Raw genomic sequence first — 11,669 nt, 5'->3', positions numbered from 1 at the left:
GCTAACAGGAGAATCCCTTACCAAGTGCATGTTGTCCCACCACGCCAACGCCGATCAACAAGCGCCCAGTAACTCGGGGTGAGTGTTATTCTCCCCACATTCCCATTCACTGCCCGCAACCTCTACCACTCACGCTCCCACGGGTTTTCAATGCCGCGCATATCTAATTTTCCAGCCCATCAGAGTTCTCGATTATCACCGACTCTAGAGGCTATACCAAGGGTTTCCAAACTTTTTTAATGCCGTGGACCCCTAACATTAACCGAGAGGTCCGTGGATATCAGGTTAGGAACCCCCCCAGAGTACGTCAGGCTTGGTTAGCATCACTGATCAGCGGGACATGACAGATCTCCAAACATCACTCACTCTCCGAATTACACTCCCCGTATCCTCCATCTACAGTGACCATCTCTAGTGAACACGCGTAATGAATATCCATGTAAGAACTCCGTCCTCTGACTTCACACACTGATTGCCCTTTTGGTCTTTGAAAATCAGTGTCGTCAGCAAACTTAAATATGGCGTCGGAGTTGAGCTTAGCCACACAGTCTCGTGTCAAGCGTGTAGCGCACACTCAGCCCCGTGGTGCACCTGTGCTGATGGAGATTGTGGAGGAGATGTTGTTGCTAATCCGAACTGACTGGGGTCTGCAAGCGAGGAAATCGAGGATCCAATTGCACACAGAGGTATTGAGGCCAAGGTCTTGAAGCTTATTGATTAGTCTTGGAAGGGATGATCGTATTGAATGCCGAGCTGTAATTGATAAAGAACACCTGATTCACAAGCAACACTACCAAGAAAGCATAAATGAAACTTAAATTATGTATATTTTTTATAAGAAGGAACAGTTATTCTGTGTATTGTGATATCACTGATTCAACAGACATCGTTAGCTCTCCAATGTCCCAGAAGCTCTCTAGAAATCAGTAATTTTACGCGGGGTCACTGATCTCTCGCCAGCCCTGACTCACCCAAAATATCTCGAACTGTCGTGGGTTTGGCACCAACTTTCCCGGAGTGACCGACTGTCCCTGGCATCCTCGACATCATTGACTCCCCAAGTATCACGGACCGCCCGGACACCGCCAATTCACCACATGCAAGGGAGTCGGCATTTCCGGGAAGTTACCCGCCTACACACATCAAAGTTCCTGGTGAACGCAGCAGGCCAGGCAGCCTCAGGGTCTCGGCCTGAAACGTCGACTGTACCTCTTCCTAGAGATGCTGCCTGGCCTGCTGCGTTCACCAGTAACTTTGATGTGTGTTGCTTGAATTTCCAGCATCTGCAGAATTCCAGTTGTTTGTGTAAGTTACTCGCCTACCACAGTTTCAACATGGACTGCAATATCGCTACCTTGGCTCCTCTGCATCTCAGGATTCACCGACTCTCTGGGAATACGGATTCCTCACACCTCATTAACTATCCCCAGATATCACACATTTTCTTCGGAAATTTCTCTTACTTTCCTTGGCTATTATTGACTACCTGTCTTTCTAACATCCCAGACTCTCGGAATCTCAGACCGTCCCTCCGCAGGAATGCATGTGTGTCATCTGCTTTATTTAAGTGTATTCGACGCCTCACAGCCGGGTTGTTGTTCTTCACTACGTTCAGTCAAACACACTGCAGGCTCACGCCGCCACCCGCTCCCCCTGCACCGAGCTTTCTTTCAACTTTTACAATCCCGGAAAGTTGGATAAAATCGAAACAGCCCGCAGTGTTTTCAGGAGGAATCCAAGCGCAGGTTGCGGCGAGAAGCCTCCCAGCACTAGACTCATTGACCACATGCCATGGAGAACTGAGCCGCAATTGTATTCTCGTCAGGAGGCAAGTGTTATCGAACCAAACTTCAGCCGTGCGCATTGGTAGGCTGCAGTTTATTACTCTCCGATTGTACCTTCTGCACTTAAAAGCGCCACTCCGCAAGTGTAGCACGTTGTGACGCTGACTTGATATATAGTGGGCGCGACGCTAACACGTTGACAATTCCTGTAGCCTATAGCCGATGCAGCCTGAGCCCTTTCTTGGTGGTGCGTGCTTTCAGAAGGAAAGCATTTAGCCTTTCGTTCCGACAAATAATATTTTAGGCAATCATGATTTCTGTTTTATCTGTCTTGTTGGAAAACGGGGCCTTTCTTAGGCTTCTTGTTCTATAAGGCTACACGTTGCATCTGTCTGGTCCAGTATAGGAAATGTTTTGATTGTCAATTTGAAGTGCGTTGCAGGGCTGCCTTCTGTATAGTAGCGATATTAACCTCCTGCTAGAATTATGGTTAAAAAAAATGAACGAGGGACTTTGTAAATGGATATTTTAAAATGAAAGGCATGATGACAAGTATATAATTCTTTGTAGTCTCATTTCCAGGAAGGACTTTGGAAGGGCGTGTCTGGGGCAATTCTTCAGCAGCGGTTGCTGGGCTGTTGGAGTACAATTCAAGAGCTGACAATGAATATATTATGTGTATTCTACACAAGCTGTGTTTCAGTGCCCTACAAGGATGTGTATCTAGGGTGGAACGCCACTTTACATCTCTGTTCGTAGGCGGGAACAGGAAATAGTTAAGCTAAGATGACCTTAAGATTTACAGCGAGGTGGGTTAGCAAAACAGTAAGGAGGTTGTACTTCAGTTATGTAGAGAACTTCACGTCATATTGTCTCATTTTGGAAGCAATTCAGAGGATTTGCCATACTGGTTTTAGGGATATACAGGCTCACTTGAGGAAATGTTTTCTATCCGCTGGAATTAGAAATGAACAGTGACTTAATTGAAATGTATGAGATCTTGATAGGTTACAGAGGCGGGCCATCTTTTCCCCTTGGATTCCGATTTTTTGGAACCCGCTTCCTCAAAGGGCAACACAAGCAGAATCTGATATTTTATGGTGGAGATAGATAGATTATTGATAAACAAAAGGTGCAGAATGTTCTTGTGGATATATGGGAATGTGGAATTCAAGTTCCAATTGTATCAGCAAGGAGGTGTTCAATGCTGGAACAGGCTCAAGGAAGAAAAGGGGCTTTTCCTGTTCTTAATTGTTACATCTGTATGTATGTTCAAGTTTTGTTTCTTGGTCATGTTTATGCCTTATGAACAAATGCATCATTGCTAAGACACCACATTTAAAACATTAAGCCATTCCACTCTGCTTCAGCAAGTCTACTTATATTGCCCAGGATTTACTTATTCAAACCAGTGATACCCCCACAGCCATCGTAATATATTTGCATCGCACTTGAGCCAGTGAAAATTGATTTTCTCGAGGCAGTCATGGTTATTTTGGGATCAGGTTGGAGGAGATAACCAAATGATTAAGCAGTGGTCAGTCCAACAGTCTTGAATCATGGCATGAGTGGTGCTTGCAGTCTCCTTCTGGTGTCAAGATATAATCAAACCATCCACCATTGCAGAGGGGTCTTGCTGCACAGAGAATTGATTATCCAGGTACTGCTCAATACCTCTTAATGATGGCAGGAATTGCACTGTGGATTTCATCCATCTGGGCATTCAATGGGCATGATCTTCATTGTGTGAATTCAAAGAGGAATGCAGGAGAGTAGCAAATCCATCTGTACACCTTTTTTGATCTCACAAGAGTCTATGTCTTCATCACTGCAGAAAGGACAGGGAAGCAACATGCTCAAATTTGGCCATCTACCGAAATGCCCTTCCATCTCACATCTGCTTTATGACTGCATACAAGCTACAGTCTTATACTATGTACCCACAATAGACCCAATAAAGTGCAAACCATGCTTGTGTTATTGCATCAACACTTTTCATAATCTTAGTGCTGTACCTCACCTCAAATTTCCTGCTGGAAAGGAGGTTATTTGTCAGCAAAGTAGGAATTTATTCAACATACGTCACCTCCAGTTCAGAAAGAAGATTACTCAACACCAAGCACCACTTCTATATGTGCATGTTTGATGGCTGAGGTTTAAGTTATTAACAGCTTGTTAACAGCCTGGTTCTTACTGAGGGTGCAGCAGGTATGAAAGGCTGATTGTGCTCATCTTGCTTTTATTTCTTATATTTTCATGCTTCAAAAATGAAATTGAGAGTTCAGTGCCAACTTTTTCCCCATAAGAGTGAAAGGACCCAAAAAGTTAAAAGAAAAACTGAGTGTCATGTGTTATCAAGGGTTGAATAAAAACCGGTAGATTATAGCTGGCATAGAGAACTATGTCTCAGAGGCCTATACAGATGTAAACTATGCAGGGTGTACTAATAATTAGTTTGGCAAAGTGGGCATGAAATAGCACTGGTGGACAAAAGTTCCAAAGGAGGTAACCAGGAAAAGATTAGGAACATTTAGTACCAAATTGACAGTTTATGGATAGAGCCAAAGGATGTAGGTAAGGTCTTAAATTAATATTTCTCAGATACATTCACTATGGAGATCCATATTGTAGTTAGAAAATTCAGGGAAGTGATGATAGAATTATAGAATAAGTTACTATTGAAAAGGAGAAGACTTTAGCTGTCTTAATGGGGTTAAATGTGAATAGATCTCCAGGGCCTGATGAGATGTTAGCCAAGCTGTCTTTGGAGTTAAGGAAGGAGATTCCTGGGGCACTGACAGAGATTTTCAAATCTATTCCGGCCACAAGATTAATCTGTACTTGGAGATCAAGGATTAATCAAGGTTAGTAAGAACGGTATTCCTAGGGAAAGATTGTGCTTGACTAATCAAATTTATTGAAGAGGTAATTAAGTGTTTTGGGCTGTGCAGTTGATGCAGTTGCACTGACTGCAGTAAAACCTTTTGGAAGATCCCATATGGGAGACTTGCCCAAGAAGTAAATGCCAATGGGATCCAGGGTAGAAGGCAATGACAATCAGGAGTTGTCTTTGCAACTGGAAGCCTGCAACCAATTGATAAAATATTTGTGCCTGTCATCATACAAACTTTGCAAAAATAGAATATTTTTTATACATATGGAGTGCAGCAAAGTTTCACCAGGATGGTGAGTTCATTATATGAAGACAGACTGTTTAGCTCCAGCTTCCATTCTTTAGAGTTTAGCAGAATGAAGATGACCTCACTGAAACACATAGGATTCTTAGAGGGGATGTCTTCCTGGCCGAGGAGTCCAAAACAAAAAGATACAAATTCGAAATAAGAGTTAGGCCAATTCGGACTGTGACAAGGAGACATGAAAATTGGTCGTTCAATTGGTGGTGAACCTATGGAATCCTGTACCTCAGAGAAGCTGGAGACTCTGTCATTCATTGTATTCAAAACTGAGAATAATACATCTCTGGATGCGAGAAGGTCCTAGGAATCATAGGACGTGGTAGAAACGTAGTACTGAAGTTGAAGATCAGTCCTGATCTTGTTGAATGAAGGAGAGGGCTCCAGGGTTTGAATGGCTTATTCCTGCTCTTTTTTCTCCTGGTATTTTATGTCAATATTTCTCAAGCATATTCATTATCAGTACTTCATCTAAATTCTTAGCAACAAATTATTTTAAATGAATTATTTCAGGAGTCAGTAGGACATTTTTTACTTTTTTCTAGTACAGGCATATGATTTATTAACACTGAAATTTAGCCTTAGTGCTGTAATACTAATATACCACGTAAACCCAAGCATAACGTTCGGAACAGTACTAGATTTATTTAAGGATCAAGGCAACGAAGTCTAAAATTGCTCGAGCAAAATCATCGCAGTCTCATTCGCAATCACCGCTCTGGCCTGCATTAAGCTTCCTCAGTCTACATTCACGTCGCGAATCATTTTTAGATCGGGCAGAAAAAGGGCTCGCAGCACTCATGGGAAGCACCGAGAGCGGGGATTTTTATCCGGTTTAGGGGGGGAAAATCCCCCTTCGAACTTCAAAAACCAATTTCTTTGCTTCTCTTTACGTGACAGGAACAAAAATGTGACAGGCTTGGAATAATTTAACGTTTCCTTTGAGTAGCTGCTTGTACATTAACGTTCGGAAAACATTTTCATCCCGTCATAAATTGTCCAAAAGAGGTCCTTTTAACATTAAAAAATCTTATTGTAATACGGCATGAATATAGTAAATTTAGATTCATTACACAACGGAGAGAATTTGTGCTTGTTGGCAGCTCTGTTCTGGAATTGATGCAGATGTCGGATTCTAATTCTTAGTAGGATTACAACGTTATACACAGGGAGAATTTTCTGAAGTAATCAATGCTTCGATTTTAGAAGGACAGCTATAAATGACATTGAGAAATTCTAAACACCAGGATATTCTTCCAAGATCTCCAGGTATTCTTAAAGTCCGAGGTGCTCAAAAGCACCTATATAAAAAACAATGCCGTTAGTTGCTATAGTGAGGGATCAACTCGGACGAGGCCGGGATTCTAATAAAAAACACGTTTATTTGTTCTTGACTTTCTTCGATTCCAATTTGCTGTACTTGCCTTCATTCAAATATCAAGGCATTTGCCGTCAAATGTGCAGATTCAGCCGAGTATTCCTCAGGAAATAGGTGTCGTTGTTTTTGACCCAGCCTCATTCGCGATCAAAATTCTGCAAAGAGCCCTGTGCGCCTCTTACTCATTGCCGACTTACTAAGTGATTTTACTTAATCCCCGTTTTCAGAAAAAGAAAATAATTACTAATGTGCGGACATTATGAAGATACAAGATGGAATATTGCAGAGATCTGGAATCTTCAGCGTGTTTTAAAATATCCATCAAAATTCTTCATTTAACGAGTAGTATTAATTAATGATTGAGATGAAACAATATTCAAAATGTGCTTAGTATTTAATGTGGGTGTAGCCCTTCAGCCATATGCAATGATCTATCCGTGCCCTGATATGACCCCTGACAATCCTCGTTTCCGTGCATCTTCTTCACGCAAATAAGGACGACTCTGGATTGTAGTCTTCACCCCAGAATGCGCTTGTACCACTTGGCCGACGCTTTCTCACTGGTAGTATAACTGTTGTGAATAGCGTGGGCTCTGCTGCGGTTCTCATGCTGGCGGTTCAGATGGTTAGAGCGTAGAAAGGAAGACATCTCCGATGTTGCCTGTAGTAAAGGCTAAATAATCTATGACAGAAGTATGGGTGCGCAGAACTCTCGCCTGCCAATCAGGGGTACAGGACACTGCAATAACGGGAGTCAATTAAAAGAAAAGGGAAATCCGACGACTTTAGTTCTTGCTCATTTTCTCGTGGAAAACTTGCCGAGGATTTCACGACTTGGAAGAAGCGGGTTCCATTCATCAGTGGGCGTTTCTGACGCTGGACCTGTTCCGACGGTTCAGTCGAAGAATTCGCAGCCACGGTCGCTATCTCCCAGGACAGTCTGTCAAGCCCACTTCTGTCCTCAACCTGCAGGACCAATCCAAACCCCCTTTACAGTGTTTTATCTAACCGGCTTACAGTACATTTACAGGCAAAACTTACGAAGTCCTACACCTCTCCAAGTTAAAATATTCCAACCCAAATTGATGAGGAATCTATTTCTGCTCGTTTGCCCTCAGCATATAATTCAATAGCAAAGTACTCCAGATGCTGGAAATGTGAAATAAAGTAATCTGAGGCGAGACAGCATTTTGTAGAGAAAGACAGTTAACAGAAATCATATTTATTCTATTCCTCTATAACAGTTCATGTATGATTCACTGGATATTTTTCATATTTTCTACTTTATGTCAGAGTGAAGAGTTTTTCTTTATCTACATTTTCCATTTAGACCTCTCGCCACATCGAGAGTCTCAAGTGAGCCATCTGTTCATTTTCTCCAAGGAGAAATCATACTTCTCAACATTAAGTTTACTTACGTGGCAACAATGGTCATGCTTTGGGAAATGATTTCATAAACTGTAAAACTCTTTAAATATGAATATTTTTCTTTGTCCCTTGTGCCTGCCAATCTCTGGATAAACCTTTTAAAATTCATTTCTAAAAAATTACAACTTTTCTAAAGGTTTTTACTCGGAGGTTTTCACCATAATCCAGATAAGACCTAACCAGTCATTGTAACATTTGGGCATACTCTCTTTGCATTATGTTCTTTTCTGTTTTTTTTTTCAAAGCTCCAAAGTAATCCATATAATATTTTAATTTCTTTGCAAACTTTACAGATTTACATATGTGGACACAGAGTTCCATTTGTTCATATTTGCTTTTCCAAATTATGCCATTTTATAATCCTGTCTTTTGATTTAATCATTACAAGCTGCTGCAAATCAAATGTCTGCACAGAGAATACACTTTGTCTCTTATTTTGAGAAAATGTCTTGTCCTGGATCTGAAAAATCAACTCTAATTTGTTCTCACTTCCCCTACCTCTTGGGCACTGAATTTTTACAATATTTCTGGATTATTTCTGATTTCCAGGATAAGTATTCCTGCTTCAGTCTTTTATACCAGCTATTCATCCTTGATGCTAAAACATTTCATGAAGGCATTAGTAGATAAAATATAAGTATCACCTTGGTAGGCAATGTGGTAATAGCTGGTAACACTTGAATTCCCTTGTCTAAATTGTACTGTCAACATGATAACACCTGGAATTATATGTCAGAGTGATAAATACGCCACATATTAACATTTTAATTATTCTCCAATCACATCTCATCATTCTCACATCAAAACAAAAAAAAAACTCATTACTAAATTTTTGATCAAAATCTTTGCCTGATAGAGACAGATAGAAAGAGGCTAGTTTAGTTTTTTTTGTATTTAGTAAAGGAGCACTTTTGCTTAAACCCTTAGTCATTTAAACATGAAAGGCAAATGTTTCTATTTGTGTCACAGTACTTCCCCCTGCAGGCTATGATTCCTCAGAAGTATCACAATTAGATCACTGGAGGGTGAAAACAGATTTCTGCCGTAGATGAGGCAATTTATCAGTACTTTCTGAATATTTTCAAGACAGAAACAAGCTATCAAGCATTTAAGTACTTTGCCTGAAAAATAGTCTCATTTTCCAATGAATTTGTTCATTCTTATCTAAATGATGAGAATAATTGTGGAGGGACGCCAGTGTTAGTGTGTTTATAGTTCTTCAATTACAACAACAGTGAAATGGGCCAAAATATTTCAATGAATTTACATCATCCTTAATACAAATATGGTTGTGTATTTCATCTGCTGTAACTGCCACACAGTGCTTCATATGTCAGCAAAGAGGGAAGAAGCATTTGAACAGATTCCCACGGCTCTCATATAGACAGCACCAAGCAGCTGAAGAAGGGAATGAAAATTTGTCAGAATATCCAGTTCTAATTAATTCATGCTCTACAAACTGATTCCCCTGTAGAATGTTAACAGCTTCAAATTACAGCATACTAAATATTGACAGATAGTGAAAGAGAGAACAGTTTGCATTTGTAAATGATGTAACATTGTGAAACGTTGATGTTCAACTGTACCTGAATGTCCTTAAAAAGAAGTTATCAAAATCTACTACGTAGGTGCACAAGGCACCCAGGAAGGCAAATTATCAAGCTAGGTAATCTGAATACAAGAGTAAAGATGATGTATTACAATTATATAGGATCTTAGCGAGAGCACACCTAGAATATTGGTCACCTATCATAAACAATATATTTAGTATTGAGAAAGTGTAGCAAAAGTTCACCAGTCTGTTCTATCATGGGAGGAGAGATTGAATAGGCTAGAGCTCTATTCTCCACAGCTGGAAGAAGGGGAGGTGACCTCACCATAATGAACAAAACCTTTAAAGGGTTCAAAAGGGAAGTATTTTACACTGCCCGGGGAGTTCTGATCTAGCAGAACAATCTCAAAATAAAGGTTAGATCATTTAGGATTGGAATGAAGAGAAATGTTGTCATTCAGATGTTGACTCATTCTTCACCCTGTAGGGCTGTGGAGAGTCAGTCATCGATGACCTATTAACCAGACATGATAGATATGAAAACAATCAACAGATACAGGCATAGAACTGCAAGGTGGTGTTTGGGGTAGAAGATTAGCCACAACCTTGTTGAATGGTGGAGCAGTCTCGGTGGCATGAAGGTCCACTCCTTCATCAATGTGTTACATTGTTATGGAAACATTTTTTGGAATTAATGTGTTAGCAAATCAGATTCATGAACATAGAAAATCATGGCAAGGAGTGAGAGTAAGTTACAAGATTTGCCAGGCAGTAAAGGCAAGCTAATGAAACATAGAATGTCTGTAAAAAAAAAATCTGAAATCTAGACAAGATTTATGAACTGTTTTCTATGACAGTGTAATGTCAACCACAATATAACCTAGGTCTTGGCAAAGTCTCTGAAAACTGTTTCCAGCAAACTGTTATAGCACTAACATGATCATGTGCAAGTGTAATATTTATAGAAGTCAGGAATCTGGAAACAGTGTATGTGAAGTGTCAAAAATGAAAAATCATGTTTTGAAAGGGAGCATGCATCACATAAAAATGTTGCAATGAGCTTTCTAAAAAGTATGCCTGCACTGTTTGTTCTTTTGTGCACATATATTTTTATTTAAGTTTAACTGGTTAGATCTTTGTCATACACTTTATTTTTTCACAATATTGAAATTTGATTCTATTAATATATAATTAATACAAACATTAATAATCTAATTTTCATACACAGAATAGCCCTCGAGATCCAGCTCTGCTTGAATTACAGACATCATGTGATGTTTTTCCCCTTAATTCTTGTAAGAGTTCTCTTATCAAGCTGTACAGGCACTTTTAAAAATCAAACCCATTCCTTAATAATGAGAAACAATTCTAATTTAAATGCCAGCTTTATTCTGGAACATGAAAATAAAGGGCAAATGGATAAAAACATTTGAAAAAGCAAATAGTACATATGCTGAAAATCTGAAATGAAAATTGGAAGTGCTCAGCAGGTCAGGCAGCATCTGTGAAGCCAGAAATGGAGTTAATGTTTCAGCTTGAAGATCAGAATCAGAATCAGATTCGGGTTTATCATCACTGACATCTGGCATGAAATTTATTGCTTTGTGCTGGCTGTACAGTCCAAGACACAAAAAGTATCATCAATCGCATTAAGAAAATAAAATAGATGTGCAAAAGAGGAATAGTGAGGTAGTGTTCTTGCGTTCATGGTCTATTCAGAAATCTGATGGCAGAGGGGAAGAAGCTATTCCTAACACATCAGTGTGGGTCAAGAGGCTCCTGCAGACACCCCGGTGGTGGTAACAAATGAAGAGCTTGACTTAGATGGTGATGGTCCATAATGATGGATGCTGCCTTCTTGAGAAACTGCTTTTTAAAGTTATCCTGATGGTGGGACGGGTGGGACCTATGATGAAGCTGGTTGAGGCTACAACATTCTGTAGTGTCTTTTGATCCAGCACTTTGGAACCTCCATTCCAGGTTGTGATGCAACAAGTCACAATGCCCAACCACTGTAAATCTGTAGAAATTTGCTAGAGTGTTTGGTGATGTACCAAATTTTCTCAAACTCTTAATGAAGTATACGCACTGGCATATCTTCTTCATAATTGCATCAATGTATTGGGCCCAGGATAGATCTTCTGAGATGTCGATGCCCAGGAATTTGAAGCTGCTTACCTTCCCACCAGTGACCACCTCCCCCACACCACTCCCACCCCCCACCCCCACAATGAGGATTGGTGTGTGCTCTTCTGATTTCCCTTCCTGAAGTCCACAACCAACTCCTTGATCTTGCTGACAAGGTTGCTGTTGCGACACTACTCAAACAGCTG

General features: G+C 40.3%; 1 long non-coding RNA gene across 2 annotated transcripts in view; it reads right to left on the bottom strand.

Moving 5' to 3' along the window:
- Positions 1-314: 314 nt before the first annotated feature.
- Positions 315-11,669, bottom strand: part of LOC140198634 (uncharacterized) — an 81,741-nt gene continuing 70,386 nt past the window's right edge. For both annotated transcript variants that reach the window (XR_011886230.1, XR_011886228.1), the window contains one exon: positions 315-753. This is a non-coding gene — a long non-coding RNA (uncharacterized lncRNA). The remainder of the gene's footprint in view (positions 754-11,669) is intronic.

This window comes from Mobula birostris, chromosome 6, assembly GCF_030028105.1.
Source record: "Mobula birostris isolate sMobBir1 chromosome 6, sMobBir1.hap1, whole genome shotgun sequence".
NCBI classification, from domain to species: Eukaryota; Metazoa; Chordata; class Chondrichthyes; order Myliobatiformes; family Myliobatidae; genus Mobula; species Mobula birostris.
This window is presented reverse-complemented; position numbering and strand designations above follow the sequence as displayed.